Source organism: Pinus tabuliformis, chromosome X (assembly GCF_031772625.1).
Source record: "Pinus tabuliformis cultivar Carrire ecotype Pingquan chromosome X, CPIR1, whole genome shotgun sequence".
Classification (NCBI taxonomy): Eukaryota; Viridiplantae; Streptophyta; class Pinopsida; order Pinales; family Pinaceae; genus Pinus; species Pinus tabuliformis.
The window spans coordinates 948,341,690-948,366,571 of record NC_142308.1 but is presented as its reverse complement, the minus strand read 5'-3'; positions in this window follow the sequence as shown (position 1 = coordinate 948,366,571).

Genomic DNA, 24,882 nt, shown 5'->3' with positions numbered 1-24,882 from the left:
AAAGGGGTCTTCTTCCCAGTTGAATTCCTTGATTGTATATCAAAATCAGATAAGTACATTATCTATTTTTGAATCGATATTTATTCTGTAAGAAATGAAGGTTAACTAGTTTTGTGTTGACAAGATCTCATTGAAATGAAATTATTACCGTGATCATCATATTGGTTTTGAAAATCTATGTATAGTATATGATAAATAACTTTATGATATCCTTGGCAACTAAAACAAGTATGTGAAGGTTTGAGTAAAGAATCAAAAGGTATCTCTTAGAGGACCAAAATGGAAGTAGAGGTTAACATGTTATAAGTAAACCCTTCTACAAATGGGACCACGTCATGTACTTGGTAAAGAACAAAATGGTTTTTGTGGGAAATTGTTGAGGATGAACAAACTATTAGTATATATACAAATGAATATGTCTGAGTGTTATAGATAAGAGTACATCCCAATTAAGGTGAGAAAGAATTGATTTAGTTGTTGGTACACCAATACCAAAAGACAAGACAAACTTGCATGAATAAATAATTAATTAGAATACACAAAATCCTCTAGCATCACCCTGTCTGTATGAGAGGAAAAATATAAATAAGTGCTTAAGACCCAGGTTAACCCCTGAGGCTAGGTCGTTTCTAGTAGCCTCATAGGCAGTCCCAGGTTTGAGACACCTGCTGTAGCAAATGGTAACTATATCTAGAGACTAACATTTACAATAAGACATTCATTCCTTCATTAATAAACACAATATAACATAACTAACTCTCCACAAAGAAACCTTCTACAAGGAAATAACATTATTATTAACGATCTGATAATGTAAGCTAAGAGGGAGGATTACTGGATATTTTAAGCAATTAACAAAGAGACTTCTGCCAGAAAATAACAGTATGAAAGGAGAGTTTCTTTTATTATATATTAACCAGAAAAAGAAAAGGAAGAATGTATCAACAATTTCCTAATACAAGAAAGCCTTCTGGCAATATTTTGGGTATCGAATACCCTTAACAATGACAATTTATATTGGACTATCCAAACTTAATATTACAAAGAATATTCAATGAGCCTCAAAAGTATTTTAATTAGTCCCATTATTATAATAAAATCAACCCAAGTCTCATATAGAACTCACAATGTCCCAAAGAGGGTCGAGCCTTACGACTGTATCAAAAAAATAAGGAGAGAAAAAAAGTTTATTATGCAATTAACAGAGAGCCTGTGTCTACCGACATCACAATAAATCAAGGGTTAAAGAACATGTTTATAAAAACCTGAAAAGATTAACCGAGTGGTGCGAGTAATAAACAAGAATTACAACTACTTCCTGAGCAAAGAGCACCATACCCTTTAACCCAGAACCATAAGAAGGTATTAGTTAGAAAACTTGACAAGGAAGGGTTTGAAAATAGCTGGAGAAGAAGGGAAAGTGTTGAACCTTCACACCCACCTTCATGAAATCCGCCTCTATACGTTTTCACTTGTAAACAATTAAACCTTAATAGAGTAAGCATATTGGTAAAGAAAACAACAAGATTATATATCATATTCGGAGGTAACATACACCTCAAGGCAAAAAATACCGTAGAAACCCTCTAGCAAGAAACCTGGCACTGAGAGTCAATTGTTAAGGCTCCAAATCATACAGGTTTGGAAGAGGGTTTTTCCTCTATGCCATGACGGGGTTCGAGGAATTTTTTTTGCAAAACCCTAGCCTAACAGTTCCCATGGAAAAGGGAAAAGGTCAAATCTAAACATGTAACAACTAAAAAATATATGTATAAATGTAGAATTGGTTTCGTATACAGGGTCAATATCTTGCCAAACGACACCATAGCCTTGAAGCATAACCAAATCTTTGTGCGCAGTTACTAGGGTTTGGAGCAACAATGTCCAACGTTGCCAGAGGCACATGGAGTGAGAATGACATGATTGTGGTAGGGTTGGGGTGCTGGTTACACCCAAAACCAACCCTAGCCAATCTGGGCCGTTCGATGGAAATACAAGAAATCTATGGATTACATTGTGCCACCAAACCTCAAAAAGCACTAGCCATGTACTTACTAAACAATCTAGAAGTGGACATGATGGTTAATTACATTAAAATCTAGAGTGGAAATAATAATCCCCAATGTCGTAAATAAAACATTTAACATAATTAAGGAAAGACTAAGGTTAGAGAGACAAACCAACGTTATTGAAACAACAATATAATCCTTACATTATATCATGATGTATGCTGGATTCCATGGTTATTGTCGAGCTAGACAACCATTCAGGAGAATATAAAACTAAATAAATATAAACATCCATTCATATACACAACCCAATAATCATTCACTCATACTTTATATGGCTAATTCCAAGTACCTAATAACCATTCAAAGGAATTATTGAGTGAGTGAGGATACACACACACATATTGAAGAAACTAAGAAAGACAATATTTTCTTTAAAGTTGGTATAGTTAAGCACTGTCAACTGAACTAGTTACTACAAGTAAAATATTTTTTTTCTTTTTCTTTTTTTGATGGATGTGACATGGACAAAGTTTCTAAAAGTCAAATATTAAATTTCGCTTATAGTTGAGTGAATTGAACAAAGTTTCTAAAACTCAAATGACAAAGTTTTCAAATTCACATATGAAATTTCACTAGTAGTATATAATACCATTTGTGAATTGGACAAAATTTCTCAAAGTCAAGCCCTAAATTTAGTTGATTCCCGTAATACCATCATTACCATTAGGACAAAGTTTCTAAAAAGTGGTGACCAAGAAAAAGTTTTCAAGTATTTACCCCACCGACTATTGGTGAAAATATTTGGAGCTTTACCTCATGAGGGTTGGTTAAAAGTTTTAGATATTTACCTCGAAGATTGAAAATTTACCCCGTTAAGTGTTGATAAATTTTTTGAGGTATTCACCCCATCGAGGTCCTAATTATTGGCGGGTATTTACCCCATTGGAATAGAAATTTGACTCCATCAATGATTGGTGAAATGTCTTAAGTTTTACTGATGGCCCATGAAATTATCAACCCTTTTGAAATGTACATTTAGGTAAATTATTAATTTAAGAATGGTGTGATAATTAAATTTATTTATGTTATTATAAGTATATTAAGTTATTAATCAACAATTAACTTAGTTAAACGTAAGGTGATTAATACTTAGGCTAGTGAATGGCATGGTAGGGTCAACTGGTTCTAGTACTGACATGGCACCATCCCATGATAACACATGGATTTGGGGTGCCACATCATATCCCACATGGAAATTACACATAAACATTAACATGGTACTGAGGGAGAAAATATTTAAATAATCTCGATGATCCAGACTTTGATTTTAATAACTTTTATGTCATTCAAAAGCTCTCAATGAGTAATAAGAAATGTCAGCCTCTGAAAAGAGTTTCGAGTTGAATTAGAAAAGAAAATAACTAGTACTTGTATCCTTAACCAAGCATTAAGGGTTTGGGTACTTTCTACCACTGTAATGGCCACATTAACTTTGCCTAATCCCACCTTGGGGATCCTAGTATGGTACCTAGATCCTCAAACCTCTTCCTCACAATTGACACCAAATCCTCATTTGGTTTTAACACTTGTTCAATTTTCATGCTACCCTTGTGTCTTCTATAAAATATACATAGGTCCAACCAATACCTATAATGCCTAGGAAAGGAGTTTTCTTTGGGAGAAAATATAAGAAGACATTGGAACTACTAGTTATGGAAAAACTATGGCCACTTGAATCATTGCACTTAGAGCCATCCTTCCATTTGATTTATGTGATATTACTCACTATGCAAGCAATATTTCTCCCTCATTCCTATAACCAAAGGACCTTCATAATGCCAATGACTTAAGCCTATAACCATCTACTCCCATGGTGTAAACCTCTCTTCTTGGATCATCAAACAAACTAGTTAAGCCATTACACAACAATCATCTGTATATTTTGAGTGATACAATCACTATTCTCATAATTATCCCAAGATACCCCAATTTTGAGATTCCCCACCAAGGTCAATTGTCTCCATTCCTCTCCAAAGGATAAGTCAACCCTAGTAGTGGATGATGTTACCCTACTATGTCAAAAGTTGTTTAAGAAAGAGGGAATATCGGTTGTTGAAATTTGTCCTCCTCTTGTTAATAACCAACAAGAATACCATAGATATTCTTTCCGAATTAACTTCCATGGAATTGATACCTTTTGAAAATACTTCATTTTCATCCAACGTACGTCAAATTGTCCCTTTTATGCCCTATATCCCCTTCCTATCAACAACAATGTGTTAGGAATAAAATCACAGAGCAATAAAAACGAAATGGATGTGAAAATAAAACATAGAATGAAATAATAGAAAGGATACACCAATACACATGGTTCACTCGATTTGGGATACATCCACAGAGAAATAACCAATCCTTCATTTTTTACATCAAACAAATTGAAGGGATACAACTTGCAACTCATCCACCATAACCTTCTCTTCTCTCGCTCACAATCTCATCTCTCTTAATTACAATGTTCTCTTAAAACTTCATAGTTACAATACAATTCCCTCATAAAAAGAGGGTTTCCTTCTAGGGGAAAAATGCTAACATAACATCTACCATTAGATATGTGACCTCATGATGAATGGTCTAGAATGACTATTAAATTACAATATTTTATAACGTATTTTTTCCAAAAAATTATCTTTGGAGACGCTTCCCATGAACTCTCATTGGGGGGGCTCCAAAGAGTTGTTGTTACCCTCCTTAGACCCCCTAGTGACAATAGTAGGGGGGAAAGCCCCCTTACACCCCACGTTAGGAGTTAGGCTCCAAACATGCTAGACATAAGGCCTCTAAATTAGGAATATAATCAAGCTACACAACCAACAATCTCCCACTTAGAGACTGATTAAAACAACTCCATTGCTATTGCACCTGTTGGACTACGCTTCAACTTTGGACCTGGCTAGTTTCTCATCTTAATCATTATGCTTGAAGAGTAACTTAAACTAAGAATAAAATCAATTTATCTTTGGTTACTGCCTTTGTTAACATGTATATAGGATTTTGGCTATTATGTATATTTTCTAGCTTCAACTGTCCCTCTTCCATATTTGATCATATGAAATGGTACTTGAGCTGTATATGCTTAGTCTGAAAGCTGAGTTATTTACAAGATGAATGTCACTCTCACTATCAATATACAACATTCTATTCTCCTACCTCTTTCGCAATTCCTCCATGAACCTTTGTAACCAAATCATCTCTTTACTAGTGTCTGTAGCAACAATATACGTGTTTGTAGCAACAATATACTCTACTTCTATTGTTGAATTTGCTACAAACATTTGCAATTTCAAAATATGTCTTATTGTTGTTCCACCTATAGTAAAAACATACCCTGTGGTGCTCCTCCTAATATCTATATCACATGCCATATCTCAGTCAACATATCCATGTAGAGCAATGCTTGAACTTCCCAAACATAGTTTTGAGTAGTTGTACGTCTCAAATATCCATGTAGAGCAATGCTTGAACTTCCCAAACATAGTTTTGAGTAGTTGTACGTCTCAAATACCTAATAATCCACTTCACTGCCTTCTAATGCTCTTTACTTAGATTGTTCATATACCTGCTCACAACTCCCACTTCATGTCCAATATTTTGCCTTGTGCACACCATCACATACATCAAACTTCCAAATGCTGATGAATATGGGACCCTGGACATGTAGTCCATCTCCTCTCATGTCATGGGACACATCTCCTTGGGAAATTTTAAATGGCTAGCCAAAGGTGTACTAACTAGTTTTTCATATTTCATTTGAAATCTTTCCGATAATGTTAACTTATGATTTTTTACATGGAAAATTTTAGGGCGGATGTTCGCCCTTTGGGGAAATTAAGGGGTTTTAAATTTTTAGTGGGCGAATATTTTGTATCATAGTACATTTTTACAAATCACCTCAAATAGCCCACCTTATTTTAAGGGAGAGGGTAAAAAAGGTAAATTTAGCCCTTGAAATTAGGAGTTACAACCTTCCATTCGCCCTAATTTTCAAGGATAGGTTTTATTTAAGTGAATCCTATGGGCAAAATACCATATTTATAAAAGAGGTATGGTAAATTAATAAAAATATAAATAAATGAGAGGTATGGTAAATAAATAAAACATTTTTTTATATTTACTCCATAAGTCACCTTATATACATGCAAGGGTGTAAACAAATAAAAATATAAATAAAGTGGAGGCATGATAAATAAATAAAACCTCTTTTTATACTTACTCAAAAGGTATGGTAAATAAATAAAAATATAAATAAACTAGATGTATGGTAAATAAATAAAACCTCTTTTTATATTTAGTCCATAACCCTCTTTCTATTTATGGAGGCTCAAAAAAGAGGTTTTATTTAAGTGAATCCTATGGGCCAAATACCATATTTGTAAAAGAGGTATGGTAAATTAATAAAAATATAAATAAACAAGAGGTATGGTAAACAAATAAAACAATTTTTTATATTTACTCCATAAGTCACCTTATATTTATGAACACTCAAAAAATGCGTTATATTTAGGTGAAACCTATGAGAAAAATACTATTGGCCAAATACCATGGGCTAGATTATTATTAATACCATGCAAAAAAACATTATTAACCCTAATATTAGTATTAATAAAAATAAAAATGGCACATGGTATTGACCCATGGTATTCACGTGGAATGTAGCCTATTTAAATGGGCGAATTAAACCAACATAGATCCATCTTTACTCTGGATCTACTAAGCCCCGAGAGGGATCAAATATCGTGATATGCAAACTAGCATAGAGTGAAAAAATATTTGATCCTCTCGGGGCTTGGTGGATCAAGAGTAAAAATGGATGTCGTAATTTAATGTATGTCAAACATTTTAACTTGGTTAAAATAAAAATAAAATAAAAATCAATTATTAATTTCATTAATTTTTATAAATTAATGACAGTAATTTTTAAGCTCGAGGTTTATGATAACCCATGGTATTGACCCATGGTAATACCATAGTATTTATGTGAGCATAGACTATTTAAAGGGGAAATTCTATCATCTTAGATCCATCTTAATTCTGGGTCTACCAAGTGCTCAGAGGGATAAATAGATTTCATCCCCCTAAGAGTGGTAGATGTGGAGTTAAGATGGATAAAGGTTGGTTTTTATGATAATGAAGATATTAAATAGACTTAGGAAATTATATTGTAAAAACATCTTAAGGTGAATGGTTAAAGCTACATTTAGTCACTTCACAAAATTTAGTAAAAAATACCAATATCTCCATTAATATTGGTTTTTAACTTTTTCTGATTTAACAAAAAAAATTCAAAACAATGAAACCTTATCACTCTTTCTGCATCACCCTCGTAAAAGATTTCTCACCATTTTTCAAACATTCTCAATATGATATCTTCATGAAAAATTTTAGGTACTGATGTTGGATTAGTTGTTTGAAAAATAAGCTGGTTTGTACAACCTTTCATCTTCTGTGCTATTCTTAGTTTGTCCTAATGATCTGTAGGGGTTGGAGCCGTTGCACCATATTTTCCTAAAAGGTGGGGATTTTTCACCAAAAAGGAAATTAATCTACATGTTACAACACTTAGAAAAAATGCAAGACCTATGAGGGTAGTGAATTATGCTAATAAGCAATTTAGATTGAGGGTAGTGAATTATGCTAATAAGCAATTTAGATTGGGAGAGATGTAATTAAATTTTATTATTTAATTGAAGATTTCCAATTAAAATAATAATAAATCTACATTTATATATTCATATATTGATTGGAAGGATTCTCACAATGGTCATTTCTTTCAATTAGATCCCCTTCAAGCCTTTGGGATACCTAATACTTTCTTATATAATATAGTTGGGGCTTGCTACTTGTTGGCATGTTGGGGTAAACAAACTTGATGTGTTTTTTTATCTCGCAGTTGGAGTCTATGGAATAAGAAAGAAATTTGATAACTTGAAAAAAGTGGTAGCTTGACAAAAGTTGTAGAGAAAAGATTAATCTCTCCTACCTTGACAGAACTGGTTGTCAATATCAACACCTACAAGAACTTTGTTGTGGAATATTATCAAAACTAATAGAAGGATATGAAAGAGTGTATTGTAAGAACCTTGACAAACACGACCACTGAAAATTGGAACATTGTTTGTAGGAAGAGAAAATTATGTTTCTTTTTTTCCAAACATGTATGTTAGTATATTACAATTTAATGAATATGTTTTCTTATTATCATATATGGTTTCATACTTTAACAAAACATTCGCCAAAACTTCACAATGTTTTATTATTCAGTAAAAGATTTGCCAAGATCTTACAAGATTTTATAATTCAGTGAAAGATTCTCCATCACTGTATAAGATAATATAGTCTGGTGAGAGATTCGCCAAAAAAATTATATATACATATTATATTATTGATAAAATCGCCTCCCATTTTTCCTATGTATCATGGGGATTAGCCCATTTATTATACATATAAATTTAGGGTGGTTCTTAAAATTTTCCCTGATTTTTTACCTTCTCTTGTTATTCTTTACCAAGCATTTGCATTTCAACACCCAAATCCTTCATAGAAAATGAATCAACTAATTTTCTTTTGAGCACATTTATATCTTACATGTTAAACTCTGGAATAAACATGTCATATGCATACAATAACAAGATAATGTGGCTGTCATGATCTAGTTTATTAAAATGAACATAGTGTTCAAATTTACATCCACAACAGTATTGTTCTATCATAAATGTGTCAAACTTAAAAAACCATTGCCTTAGAGCTTTCTTTAAACCATACAAGCTCTTCTTTAGTCTACATACTATTTTTTCTTCCATTTTACCTCATATCCCTATGGTTATTGCACATAATTATCTTCCTCCAAGTCCCCATGGAGAAAATATGTCTTTACATCTAATTGCTAGAGATGCAAATATTCTACTACCATTAATCTTAAAGTAATTCTAATTGAAGTCATTTTGGCAGCATGAGAAAACATTTCATCAAAATCTATACCTTTCTTCTATGCAAACCCCTTCACAACAAGTCTAGTTCGATATCTCTTTTTGCCTCCATCTTCTTCCTTCAACCCGTAAATCCATTTATTCTATAATGCTATTTTACTTGCAGGAAACAGGACCAAGTCCGAAGTATGGTTATGTACCACAAATCCCATCTCTTCTTTCATGCCTTTCTCCTATTTCTTTCTATTTTCTACATTCATTGCTTCTTCATATATTTTTAGTTCAACAAAATCAATCAACAATACATAATACAATGAAGGAGAGTATCTTTAAGGGGGTCTACTTAATTTGGTTGATCTTCTAAAAACACTTGTAGGAGTATGAGATACCTGTTGCTATTGTTGTTGTTGTACTTTTTGATTTTCTAGCATCTTTGGAATTTCTTTCTTTGTGATTTCATCAAGCATTCTGTATTTTTATGTTTCCCTTTTCTTGTTTGATATTTAACTGCAACTGATCTTTTTACATGACCTTCTCATTGAATACCACATTTCTACTCCTAATTATTTTTTGATTTTCATAATCCCATAGGCGGTAGCCAAAATCATTAACTCCACATCCAATAAAAGTACACTTGTTAGATTTTGTCTCAAGATTTTTTCTATCTATCAATATTGACACATATTTCACAACCAAAAGTCTTCGGAAATGAGTACTTTACCTTTTGACCTATCCATGCCTCCTCTGGAATGCCACCATCCAAGGGACTTGAAGGCCATCAATCTATTAAGTAAACAACAATATCAACAACATCTCCCAAAAATTGTAAGGGTAATGCTGCATGCAATCTCATACTCCTTGCATGCTCCATGGTTGTTATATTATCCTTTCTAACACACCATTTTCTTATGGTGTTCTTCGAACTAGATTCTCTCTACGACTCCCATGGTATGAATAGTAACTATCAAACTCCCACTACAATATTCGTCTCCATTATTTGATCTGGGACACTTCAAATTATTTCCTATCTAATTTTGAATCAAAGATTTTCATTTCCTAAAAGTACCAATGACATCAGATTTATTTCTAATGCAACAAACCTTAGTTTTCCTAGTTGTATCATTAATAAAAGTAAAATAATAATAAGAGTCACCAAGATATGACATTTTCATGCACATGCTCCTACTTTTCAGTATTTTTTTTCCTTCCCAACTATGAGAAATCTAACTCTGTCTTGTTTTCCATAAATGCAATGCTCATAGAAGTCTAAATAATGCTTCTTCAAATATGGCAATAATCTCTTTGAATGGATAATATGCATTCCATTCTCACTCATGTTCCCAAATATGTGATGCCATAATGTTGTATCCGCTCATGTAGAAGTTAAATCAATAGAAAGGTCACATTTCCAATACATAAATACAATGTAACTACCTTCTCTCCTTTTTTTATTATCAGAGATCCTTTAGTGACCTTCCATGAATTTCTTGTAAATGTATTTGTACAACCTTCACTTCCCAACTGCCCTATTGAATTTGGTTTTTTTCTTAAATTAGGAACATGCCTTACATCTTTTAAAAAAACCATTGGTTTCCATTATGTAATTTTATCCATACTTTAGCCTTCCCCACAATTTTACATGGTTCATCATCACTCAAATAAACCTGTCCAGAATAACCTTGAACATATTAATGAAAACATTTCGTATGCGGTGTGGCATGAAATGAAGCCCTTGACTCTATCTCCCAAGAATCAACAATGTTATATACTAAAAGGATTAAAGCATCTTGTAATGCATCACCTACTGCATTTTCTTATTATTCTCCTATTGTCCATCTCCTTTTTTTCTTTTAGAGATCAACAATCTTTCTTCTTATAATGCCAACATTCCAAAATCCCTCTAGATTTTGATTTTTCCTTATTGGTATTTTCACTATTCCCTAGGATCTTTACTTTCTCCCTTTGTATTTCCTTGTTGTTTACATTCAAAGAATTACCCGACACCTCACTTGTTATTTTCCATCACATTTACTTGCCAAGGATAACACCAACAACATCATCAAACTTTAAAAGTTTTTAAACTAGAGAAGAAAATTACTCTACCATAACCAAGCCATTCCATAATTTTTGCAATGAGCATGAAATCAAAAGAGCCCTAACCTCACCATTAAAGTTTACTCCTATAGAACTTAATTGATCAATGTCTATGTTAAATTCATTTAAATGATAAAAACTAGAACCACCTTCTGACATATTAATATTAAATAAATACTTGAAAAGAAATTCCTTGATCTAGATTGGATCAATATATTATTTCTCATCCATTTTGGTGCTTTTAGAGTAGAAAAAATGGAGGAACCAACTCACAGGACTATTTTTATTAGTGGGTCCTAGTTTGGCGAATTGGGATTTGAAACCTTTCGGAAGCTGTTTTAGGTGTTAAATGAAATTTTTAGTGGGGTAATACTTTTCCACTTAATGATTGAAACCCATAGCAATATTATACACACAAACACCTTTCTATTGGCAAAAGAAAGACCTCAAACATAGTCTGTATGAAAAAAAATATGTTGCCTAGTAGTTGACCTTCCTTTTTGACCACCGTGATTCGAGAGGTTGCCATGTAATCCTCCATTATTCATGGAAAAGGGGATGAATACATGATTATGACGAGGAAGACTCTAGAAGGGTCAATATTATATCTCTAGTTAAGAATTGGAGTCAAATGTTATCACTGATAGGCTACTAGGTTGTCTTATAATCAAGCCACTAGGAGGAAAAGGGGTTTCATTCTATTCAAGTGCATTTTGTTCCATAGATAAAAAAATAATTTGAGGGTAGATATGTCGGGTTGTGTTATATTCTGTCTATGACTAGCCCACGTAGTTAATCGGGGGGTTAGAGGTGGGGCGGAGCCCCCCCTTTGTTGTGCCGATTGCACAGTGGGGGGGTCACAAGGGGTTTGAGGGGGGCGGGTAGCCCCCCTCTATGGGGTCCAGGGTAGCGCCTCGAGAAAAAATGTTTTGGATCCTATATTAGGTTGGGCGAACCTACCTATGGTTTTGTGCATGATTTTCGCACATGGTTTTGGACGCGATGGTTTTCGGTCCATGGTTTTGGATGTGATGGTTTTTAGTCCATGGTATTGGATGCTTCAGCATTTATAAATATTTATTGTAACATTGAAAGGAATATAATGAAAAATCAAGCTGGTAGTCCCGATTTTGGGATCTAGGGGGAAATCTCTGTGTATATGTGTTTTATGTGTTATGCTCTCGCATTGTTTATTTTCTGTGTTTTAGAATTTGTATGCAGGTAATTTTTGTACGGGGTTAAAACCTACAAGATAGAGAGAGCGAGAGAAAATATAGAGGGTTTTTGAACTGTAGCATCCCACATGTCACATGTCTCACTCTTTTGTACTTTCATCCATTTCCATTTAGAGAAACAGAGTAAAGTAGCCTCACCTTGTAGATGGGTTTTCTCTCGTAAGTGTTTCCTAGATCATATCTTTTTTTTTTGTGTAAGCTTGGTAGATCTCCATTTTATATTAATATTTCATAAACATATAGTCGTTGGTTTTCAAAATTTTGCTGGTGGCCTCAACCTGCCCGCAGGAAACCAGGTTTGTTGGCCACCTATCTGCATCAAACGCTATCCAAAATTTAAACAGAGTAATTCTTATCATCAATGCTACATTGGCTACCTTATCTTCTATATGCTTCATGCTTGAAAAGTAAATTCTAATTGTCATAAAAACAAAATTTGACTAACTGGACTACTTCATTCATCTGAGGATTCAACTGGCGTCGGGGCTTTCGCACTTGACCCAGGTACTTCACTTTGCATCATAGTATGGAGCTGGTGTTTAATTCATTTCAGGCAGAGGTTGTTATGATATAGCTGCATTTGAACTGGCTAAATCTCCTTCTAGAGATGCTTTAGGCTTGGTTCTGTTGGTCTGTCCTCTTCTGGTTCTTCTCTTTCCTTATAAGTGGTCATTGCTTTAGCCAAGATGCTTTTCATAACCCAATATTGTTGGACGGCCTGCCGAAACAATGTTTGGCGACCTCGGGTATTGCCTGGATCCTTAATTATTGTCTCCCATTCTTCTACCTAGATCTCTTCATTCTCGATGTTGGCATTTAAATCTCTTTCCCATTCAGAAATAACTTCTTTCACTTCAGCTGAGGTTCCTACATAGTAGGCATTGATGAGATTCTGCATACTTTCCTGTCCTGTTTTCCTTCCTCTTTTCCTCAGAGGTTTGCTTGCGGATGGCTCCAGGCCTTTCATTTTTTTCTCTATCTTTCCCATTCTTATGTTCCCTTTCCTTCCATGTTGTTTGCCTTCCTTAGCCATCTTTGTCTTCTCGCTACTCTTGGGCCTGGTGAGCACTTGCTTGATGCAAGTTCCGTTCTGCCAAAGCCCTTTGAACACTGGCATTTATGCTACCTATAATGCAAACCGGAATTAAGATATTATAAAACAAAATGAAATTATCCTTAGTATATGAATAATATTTTATGATCTGGGTTTTGGTCTTTGTTTTATCAAAATTCCCTGTGTTCATGCTTTGTTTCATGGTCTGAGAATTGGCCTTATTCCTTCCCGAATTCCCAACATTCTTCCCCGCAATTTCAGGTTGAGACTGCTCTGGTACAATCTTTGTCCTCCACTCTATGCCATCTCTTTTGCTTGTTCCCCAGACGACTCCTAGGTGCCCCTCTCTAATCTCATAGGCTAGCAAGATAGAGAAAGTTCCTCCATCTTTAGGGTTGCTACACTTTGGCAATCGGTTTTCCCCCCTGATCGAATCCCTCAAGACCTCCCTGAGCCTCAAGCATCCTATGCTATCAACCCTGCCATCGAGACTCCCAGAGGTCTTTCTCTCTTGATTTTCTCTGCCCCAAAGAGAAAGAAATTGCTTTATCCTATCCGACAGATCTACATTTCTATCTCCAGGTAGCGAGATTCCTGAACTTCTCTAGGAAATCCCCCCGATTATGCTTAGCCAAATCCGAGTTTGGGCTTTCTCCCCTCCCTGGTCGAGGGGCCAACTGCTTCTCTAGCTTCTCCCCGCCAATTTTAGGTCTTGCTTCGACCCTCATCTGAAAGGGTACGTCCAGTCAAGCAGGCCAGAGGTTTCCCCAGGGTCTGGTTTCACACCATGACTCTCACAGTTCCCTTTTTTTTCCCTCCCACCCAATCTAGAGAACCTTCCTTAACTTCCATAAGAAGTTCCTCATACATATAAAAATAAATACTCTCAAGATGACTCTACTATCTGAGTCAATTTGGCTCGATAGTTTCCTTATGCCCCAGGACCTTGTGACCTTCGTACGAGGTTCAAATTTCCCTTCCCCCCCACCCCAGATAGCTATTAGGTCTACCCCGCCCCAGGTTAATATACCAATAACCCAAGGGATCCAAGAAGATTCATTTCTTCTTTCAATTGGGGAAACCATAATAATTAACCAACATTGTTCTACAAAACTCATTACTTCTTGTAATCGAAATTTGTCTCAAATTCCAATTCATTATTTTCTTACCGACGCAGGGGAGGGCTGGAGGCACATATTAGGTTTTACAGGCGAAGGCCGAATGTTGGTCGACGCCCCCCAACTCTTGGCACTTGCCAACTCCAACTACACGTTCAACCTCCGCTTCCTGCATGCAAATGCCCATCAACCTTGCCACCTTTTCCTTTAATTTTCTCTCTCACCTACCCATCATCATGCCCAAGGTACCCGCCACTTGCTTTTCTCTGTTGGCCGCCTCCCTTTTCTTCGCATGTGGGTCTCGAACTGAGTGCCCACTTACCTTCCATTTAATGTTTGTCATCATTACCTTCCCACTTCCGGCTACTCCTATCATCCTGTGTTTCCCAGTTCTCCATGTATGATTTCCAACGCCCCTGCCATCTGTCAGTCTCTCTTACCTCTGTTCGACTTAAGTCGTCGCCCCTTATATCAGTTTTTCCACATCCCCAGTTGGCTAGGAAGTCTGCTGCTACGTTCCCCAATCTTCCAACATGTGTCAGAATAATATAGTCTATCCTTTGTATTATATTTCCTATATTCTGAACCAACCTTTCCGTCCTCCAACTTTGGCTTATCTTCTCACATCTTGTTCCTTGCTGAATTTTTTTCACTATGTTTATTGCCAGTCTTGAATCTCCTTCCACCTCTAGTTTTTGGAAATTTTCTCTCCAAGCTATTTCTAGCCCCCACTTTAGTGCATAGAGCTATGCTTCATTGTTACTCACTATTCCACAATCCATAGCATACAGTCGAATGGTGTTGCCTTGATGGTCCTTGAACACGCCTCCTGAATCTGTAGCCCCCGAATTCCCTTTAGCTGCACCATCGAAGTTTAGTTTTATGAACTCTTCCCGAGGAAAGACGAAAAGGGTTGGGGAGTCACAATGAGTAAGTTTCTGTTTCCATGAATTGGCCATCAGCATGGTTGGATTTAGGCTTAACCTTTCCATCCCCGCATCATATCTTTTGTTCATTCTAGTTTTTAAATTTTATTTCGATATTTTGTATTTTACACGTTTTATCTATTTCACGCATAAGCATAACAAAATAATTAATGAACAAGAAATTGAAGGAAATATTAAACCTCATAGTGTATATTTTAGATTTTAAAATATATATAGTAAATATGTTGTGATGAATTTTCTAGTGGAATACCCATGATGGTTTACAAATTATATTGGTATTAGAGTAGGTTTCTTTGGGTATTTTATGGGAAGTTTCAAGGGATCCATACCAATTTAAGCAACAAGTCATAGAGCCGCAACCATGGCCGATGAATCTATTAACAACCTTTGAGATGAAGTAGAGGAGATATTCTAAAGGTTGAAAGAACATGTTATAAATATCAACTATAATATGAATCTCCTCATGGAAGCTCTAGTGAACAAGTTGGGAATATGATAAGACGAAGGTTCGAAATATGATCCGAATGGAAAATGGCATCAATCCATGGTATTCATCCACCCGCGGAATTTATCCATGGTATTGTAAGTGGCATCCACCCATGGTATTTATCCACCCATGGTATTGTAAGTGACATCCACCCATGATATTGCGCATGGTATTGTGACATCCACCCATGGTATTCATTCACCCATGGAATTGACCCGTGGTATTGTGACATCCACCCATGGTATTCATTCACCCATGGAATTGACCCATGGTATTGTAACTAAAAAATACTATAAGTAACAAGTCACATTTTGTAAAAGGACAGATTGTCCACCACAATGTAGTCCTTACAATTATTGTTTGTTTTAATAAAAAGTTTCTTTGTGGTTTTGTTTATTGGGCATTCTCCTCTTTTTATTCTGGCAATTTCATTTTTTCAAATCTTGGGGGCCTTCCCCCCAAGATCCATTTCAATCTTTTAGATCTTGAGGGCCTCCCCCCAAGATCTGGATCAGTGGTATTAGAGCAGGTTATGATTCCATGGGAATGAGGGTTTCATGCATATTTTAGTTTCAAAATTTTTCAGCAATATTCAACAAACTTCAGGCATGCGCTGTGACTTCCACGTAGCACTTTCTTGGGCCAACTAGGAAGAAATTTTCTCGTTTCATGTTTTTGCAGGAATTGTTTTGGGCGGTGAGTTTGCAGATCAGATATGAAACATTTGGTGCAATATTTACAAAAACAAATACCATATCTGTATTCCTTGTGGAAAAATACCAAAATTCAAAAAAAAAGTTCAATTGAATCGGAGTTTGGATGAGGGAGATATCGCTGATTTAAAATCATCTATGTTGTAGAATTCTTTCTGTCGACAACTAGTGGACGACGACTCTCCTATCATTTTTTGAAGATTTTGTGCTTCAAAAAAAGGATTATAGATTTGAGCTCCTCTTGAAAAATCACCCAATTTAAAAAAAAAAAGGGTCGAATCAGAGTTTGGATGTGGTAGATATAGCTGATTTAAAATCAACTATTTTTTTTTCTGAACTTTTGTGACGACGGAAAAATTGCAGCGCGAATATGAGAGTCTAGAATGTCCAGATAAGGATTTCCAAAACATGGGAAGATGAAAAATGGTCCTTCTACTTCCAAAAACATGTTATAATAAATATTCTGAGTTATATTGGTCGAGTTATGTCCATTTTAATTCTAGAGCAGCATTCGAAGTGGGTTCCTATTGGAGACGTGCCCTCCCACCCCACTTTAGTAGGCACCTGCTTCACATTTATCAGTTTCAGCATAGCATCATTCGGCTTGGGTTATTTGGATGTTGGGTTGTGTTATATTCTTTCCACATATTAACAGGGGGTTTGAAGGGCACTCGTAACCCCACTTTAAATTTTGGTTTTGGACCCTAGGTTAGGTTGGGCGGACCCACCTATGGTTTTGTGCATGATTTTCGCACATATTTTTTAGATGTGATGGTTTTCGGTCCATGGTATTGGACGCGATGGTTTTTGGTCCATGGTATTGGACGTGATGGTTTTCGGTCCATGGTATTGGATGCTTTGGCATGTATAAATATGTATTGTAACATTGAAAGGAACATAATGAAAAATCAAGCTGGTAGTCTCGGTTTTGGGATTTAGGGGAAAATGTCTGTGTATATGTGTTTTATGTGTTATGATCTCGCATTGTTTATTTTTTGTGTTTTAGAATTCGTATGCAGGTAATTTCTGTACAGGGTTAAAACCTACATTTGGTATCAGAGTTGTTTTGGCTTCAAGGGGACGCGTTTATTGCTGAGGGGTTTTTCTCGGGCTTGTGGTAGACCCTGTTCAGTGGGAGATCTACGAGATCGATTCTGGTGGTGAAAGAAGATGGCGAGTGGTCGAAAGATAGAGATCGAGAAATTTAATGGTCAGAGTTTTGAGTTGTGGAAACTCAAGATGGAGGATCTATTGGTGGATAAAGATCAGTGGATCGCGGTAGATTCGGGTACTAAACCAACAGAAGTGTCCGATGAAGAATGGAAGAAGTTGCATCGCAAGGCAAAGAGAACAATACGATTGTGTGTCTCAGATTTAGTATTGCTAAATGTATTAGGGGAAGCTACAACGAAGGATTTGTGGGACAAGTTAGGGACTTTGTACCAATATAAGTCTCTGGTGAATAAACTGTTCCTGCAGAAAAAGCTGTATAACATGAGGATGAAAGATGGAGACTTGGTGACAGAGCATCTAAATGCATTTAATACTATGGAAAGTTAGTTAGAATCTGTTGATATTAAAATTTCAGATGAAGAAAAGTGCATTAGTTTGTTGTGTTCTCTACTAGATTCGTGGGATAGTCTGGTTATTGCAATAGGTAGCAATGCAACTACCTTGCATTTTGATGAAATAGTCTCATCCTTACTGATGGAGGAGATGAGACGAAAAAATATGGAGAGTCAAAATGGTGATGCCTTGTCTGTATGAGTGAAGACCCAGAACAGAAACAAAAATAAGTCATCAAGTGGGAGATCTAAATCTAAAGGGAGATCTAAATCTCCAGGAAAACTTGTAAAGGTGGTGTGCTAGAAATGTGGAAAGGAAGGGCACTACAAAAGGGATTGTAAATCTAAAGCTCCTAACAAAGGAAAGGGATCTGATGAGGCTCCTTCTGCAGAGGCGAAAACCACCTCAGATGAAGGTGGGGATGTGTACTTGGCTTCTTCAAGTACACATGTAGATCACGAGGCATGGTTGATTGACTCAGGTGCATCCTTTCACTTCACTCCCCATAGAGAGTGGTTCTGTGAGTATGAGAAATATGATGGTGGTGATGTCTTCTTGGGGGATGACAGGAAGGCTAGAATCATTGGTCGTGGAAAAGTAAAGTTGAAATTGCAAGGTGGAAGGGTTAGAATGCTTCCAGGTGTTCTACATATTCCTGCATTAGCCAGAAATCTAATTTCTGTTAGCAAGCTGGATGATGCAGGTGTAAAAATAGTGTTCGAGAAGGATACTTGCAAGATGGTTTGGGGAGCACTGGTATTGATGCGGGGAGTTCGGATTGGAACTCTGTACAAGTTGCAAGGTAGCACTGTTATTGATGGGTGCAATAGTTCTCTGGTTCCTGAAAGTGGAGTAGAAAATCTAGTGGTCTCTGGAGAGAAGACCATGCTGTGGCATCAAAGGCTTGGACATATTGGAGAGAAGGGCCTTCGAATACTTCATGGTAAAGGTATGGTAGAAGGTATGAGTAATAGCTCTTTGGATTTTGATTTTTGTTAAAATTGTGTATATGGGAAGCAGAATCGGGTGAGTTTCCCCTTTGGTAGTAAGAGGGCGAAACATATATTAGAGCTTATGCATAGTGATGTGTTTGGACCTATGAAGGTTCCATCACTGGGTAAGTCTGTGTACTATGTATCATTTATAGATGACTTCTCAAGGAAAACATGGATATATTTCCTTAAGAAGAAATCTGAAGTCTTTGATAGGTTTAAAGAATTTAAGGCTCTGGTGGAAAACCAGACAGAGAAGAAGATAAAGGTGCTGAGGACAGATAATGGTGGAGAGTTTTGCAGTAAGGAATTTGTGCTATAGCATGGCAGATGACTACTCCATATACACCTCAGAAAAATGGAGTTGCAGAAAGAATGAATAAGACATTGATGGAAAGGGCAAGAAGCATGCTTAGTGGTGCCGAGTTAGGACAGGAATTCTGGACAAAGGCAGTGGATACTGCATGTTACCTGGTCAATAGGTCACCTTCATTAGCGTTGGAGGATAAGACTCCACAAGAGGTATGGACTGGTAAGAAACCCTCTCTTTCACATCTGAGGGTATTTGGATGTGATGCATATGTACATGTTCGAAAGGAGAAATGAACCAAGTTGGATAGTAAATCTAAAAAGTGCATCTTTATTGGGTATAAGGATGGTTTAAAGGGTTATAAGCTTTGGAACCCAGTCACACGGAAGGTTGTGTACAGCCAAGATGTGGTGTTCAGAGAGGTGAAAGATGTTATTAAACATGAAGTCCAATGAAAGGAACTTGAGAAGATAGAGTTTGAGCTAAAGGAGGAAGAATCAGACTCTACAGCAGAGGAGGAATCAGAAGATGAAGAGCCACAAACTCTGGCTGTGAGAAGATCAGTTCAAGAAAGAAGGCAGCCTGAAAGGTATAGTCCATCTGCTTTCTGTTCAAATTTTGCCTTATCTATTACTGATGATGATCCCAGAACTGTGAAGGAAGTAGTAGATTCAAAGGATGGAAAACTCTGGAAAGAGGCCATGGTTGATGAAATGGCATCTTTGCACAAAAATGAGGCTTGGGATCTGGTGGAGTTGCCGGCTGGAAGGAAACCCATTAGCAGCAAATGGGTGTTCAAAAAGAAGACAAATGCAGAAGGAAAAGTGGAGAAATACAAAGCTCGGTTGGTAGCAAAAGGTTATTCCTAGGTGCTGGGAATTGATTTTGGTGATATTTTTTCTGCTGTTGCCAAGGTTACTTCTATTAGATTACTTTTATCTATTGCTACTGCTTTTGATTTTGAGGTAGAACAGATGGATGTGAAGACAACATTTCTTCACGGGGATCTGGAAGAGGAAATCTACATGAAGCAACTTGAAGGCTTTGCAGGAAAGGGTAAGAAAGAACTGGTATGCAAGTTAAAGAAGTCTCTGTATGGGTTAAAACAGTCACCAAGGATGTGGTATCAGAAATTTGATACATTTATATGGGGACTTGGCTTCACCAGAAGCAAAGCAGATCACTATGTGTATTTTAAATTAACTGGTGACCGTGTCATTTATCTGGTCTTGTATGTGGATGATATGTTGCTGGTTGGAAATGACAAAGAAATTATCCAGGATTTGAAGACCCAATTGTCCTCCAAATTCGACATGAAAGATCTTGGTGCTGCAAATTATATTTTGGGCATGGAAATTAAAAGAGATCGGGCAAAGACGAAGCTCTGGTTAAACCAGAGGAAGTATGTCAAGACAATACTGCAGAGGTTTAATATGCAGGATAGTAAACCGGTGAAGGTTCCTATTCCTATAGGTGTGAGGTTATCTGTTGAATAGTGTCCCAAGACACAAGAAGAGGAAGAGGACATGTCCCGTGTTACTTATGCAAGTGCAGTCGGTAGCCTGTTGTATGCAATGGTCTGTACTAGACCAAACATTGCACATGTAGTGGGAGTATTGAGTAGGTTTATGTCAAATCAAGGAAAGGAGCATTGGACAACAGTGAAGCGGGTTTTCAAGTATTTGCGTGGCACTAGTGATTATGGTCTGTGCTACCAAGGAAGACTAGGATTGGACAGAGTGTTGGATATTCATGGCTTTGTTGATGCAAATTGGGCTGGAGATCTGGATCAGAGAAGATCTACAAGTGGTTATGTGTTTAACCTATTTGGAGGTGCAGTCAGTTGGATGAGTAAGAAAACATCTGTAGTGGCACTATCAACTACAGAGGCAGAATACATGGCAGCCACTCATGTAAGCAAGGAAGTAGTTTGGTTGCAGAGATTGTGTTCAAGTATGGGGTTAGTACAAGAAGCTATAAGGATAGACTGTGATAGCCAAAGTGCAATTTTCTTGGCAAAGAACCCTGCATATCATTCAAAGATAAAGCACATTGATGTTCAATATCACTTTGTGAGGGATATGATAGAAGACAAAAAGGTGTTGCCGGTAAAGGTGGACACTTTGAAGAATATTGCAGATGCATTGATAAAATCTGTGAGCTCTGAGAAGTTCTCTTGGTGTAGAGAGACAATGGGCATTTCAAGGCTGGAAAAATGACTAAGCTCTCTTATGGCCCCTTGTGGAAAGAAAACAACAAGTGGGAGAATGTTGTGTTGTGTTATATTCTTTTCACGTAGTTAATAGGTGGTTCGAAGGGCACCCATAACCCCAATTTAAATCTTGGTTTTGGACCCTATGTTAGGTTGGGCGGACCCACCTATGGTTTTGTGCATGATTTTCGCACATGTTTTTTTGGACGCGATGGTTTTCAGTCCATGGTATTGGACGCGATGGTTTTCGGTCCATGGTATTGGATGTGATGGTTTTTGGTCCATGGTATTGGATGCTTTGGCATGCATAAATATGTATTTTAACATTGAAAGGAACATAATGAAAAATCAAGCTGGTAGTCCCGTTTTGTGATCCAGGGAAAATGTCTGTGTATATGTGTTTTATGTGTTATGATCTCGCATTGTCTATTTTCCGTGTTTTAGAATTCGTATGCAGGTAATTTCTGTACAGGGTTAAAACCCACATTGGAGACGTACCCTCCCATCCTAGGCTATGTAGGCACTTTCTACTTCATCAACAACCAACATCACGGTTATGGGTCAACGGAACAAAATCCTTTTTATCGAAGTCCATTTGCTATGCCGCACATTGTTAGTATCACAGTTGATCACAAGCATTACAGGGTATCTCTATCCTCAGATATTCGTTTGTCATGGTTATGGGTCATCCAAAAACCCACACTTCATCGAAGTCCATTTGCTAGGCCATACACTGTCAGTATCACAATTGGTAACAAGCATTATAGGGTATCTCTATCCTCGGATCTTTGTTCATCATGGTTATGGGTTAACCACATAAAACCCTTCTCTTCAATGGGTCTTCATATTCAACAAAGGCTTCGCAAGAGGGAACTTCACGCAATGGGGACCATTGCTTCTTAAGAAGGAAGGAATGATCCAAATGGAAAATGGCATCAACCCATGGTATTCATCCACCCATGTTATTCATCCACCCATGGAATTTACCCATGGTATTGTAAGTGACTTCCACCCATGGTATTTATCCACCCATGGTATTGTAAGTGACATCCACCCATGATATTTTCCCATGGTATTGTGACATCCACCCATGGCATTCATTCACCCATGGAATTGATCTGTGGTATTGTAATTGAAAAATAATATAAGTAACAAGTCACATTTTGTAAAAGGACAGATTGTCCACCGCAATGTAATCCTTACAATTATTATCTGTTTTAATAAAAAGTTTCTTTGTGGTTTTGTTTATTGGGAATTCTCCTCTTTTTCTTCTAGCAATTTCAATTTTTCAGATCTTGGTGGCCTCCCCCCAAGATCCATTTCAATATTTTAGATCTTGAGGGCCTCCCCCAAGATCCGGATCAAAATCAAAGGTTAGATTAGAGGGGAAATCAGGGGATTAGGAAGAATTAGAGAGGGAGTCTAAGGAAGAACATCAAAAGGAATAACCTTGTTTGAGTGCCATGAACCACTCATAGTGCCTATTCAAGATGGAAGTGGAGGTTGACATTAAACCATATCAAAGTGAGATTTACTCTTTGAAATTAAATCACTAGTTTCAATAATTAAAGGTTTGTTTTAATTGCCACCTCATAGAGGAAGAATATGGAATTTCATTTGTATGTTTGGAATTAGAGGGCCATGCCCTACCTTGGTGGAAAATCCACATGGAAACCCTAAGATTGGAGGGAGATCCTCTAGTGACTAAGTGGGAGGATTTAAAAACTCTCATAAAGTAATATTTATATTCTATCAGGTATTTAGAGGACTAGTGGATCTAGTGTCATTACTTGAGACAAGGACATGGGTAGAGTGTACAAGAGTACACCACATAATTTTGGAATATGGAAATAATGTTGGGTATTTTCCCAAAGAACCTAGACATATCCCTAAAGTATTTGGGGGGTCATCAAATCCATTTGTAGAAGCAAGTGATACAAGTAAAACCCATAATAGTGGATAAGGCTTGCATATAAGCATAATACTTGGAGAAAATAGGACAACGAAAAGGGAAATCAGGTTGGCTCAAAGAGAAAGGAGAACTAAGACGCATCCAAGGAGGGGAATAAGAAGTGGAAAGGGGAAAGAAAAAACATAACAACCACAACACAATAGTACAAATATCCCAACAACCACCATAACCACTGTAATATTGATGGTCATACAAAGGATAAGTGTTGGAATTTTCATCTAGAGTTCAATTGAAGAGAAAAAAGAAAGATGTTAAGAAGAAAAACATCATGGCCACAAATTCGAGTAGTTAGGTGGAAATCAACTTGGAAATGTATGAGAATATTGTTTGTACATCAATGTAGGAAGGGGTGAATCTGAGTAGCCTTCAATAACAAGAAGAGAAGGATATTCCCAAACTCTTCCATATAAATATACAAGTTAGGAAGACGAAAATTAATGCTCTGTTTGACTTAGGATCACAGGGGAATCTCATAGCAATAGATCTGGTCCAAAAACTTAGATTGGAGACTCATGACCATGATAGTCCATATCCATTGGGATGGGTCAACAATGAGGTATAAATAAAGAAAACCAAATAGTGTAGAATGAAATTTGTTATTAGTGTTGATTTTATTGATGAAGTAGAGTTGGATGTAGTTCCACTTGATCTATGTGGAGTTTTATTTGGGAGTCCCTACATGTACATGTGTAATGCGATCTTCATATGAAGAGCCAAATAGTACCTCCTCATCAAGGATGGGAAATCATTCATCATGAATGTGCACAAGGGCAAGTCGAATATCCCACTAGTAAGTGCCAACTAGTCCAAAATTGATTTGTTCTGGTAAGAAGTATGTTTTGTTATTTTTTAGAGAAAATATGTATGTATAAGAATCCATGAGAGATAAGTCATATTTGGAGGGGTGCACTAAGGAATTGAAATAACATCTGGAAGAGTTTCTACAAGCATATAGGGGTGTCTTCCAAGAGCCTAAAGGGATACCAACTAAGAGGGAAATGGAGCTTGAGATGCAGATGTTACCAAACTCTCCATTTACAGACATTGGGCTATAAAGATAGTTTGTTATAGAAGCAAAGAAGGTGAATAAGCAATTGCAACAACTAGTGGAACAATGTGTCATTCAAGCAAGTACCTCACCATGTGCATCACCCATCATCATTATGCCAACGAAGGATGGGACATGT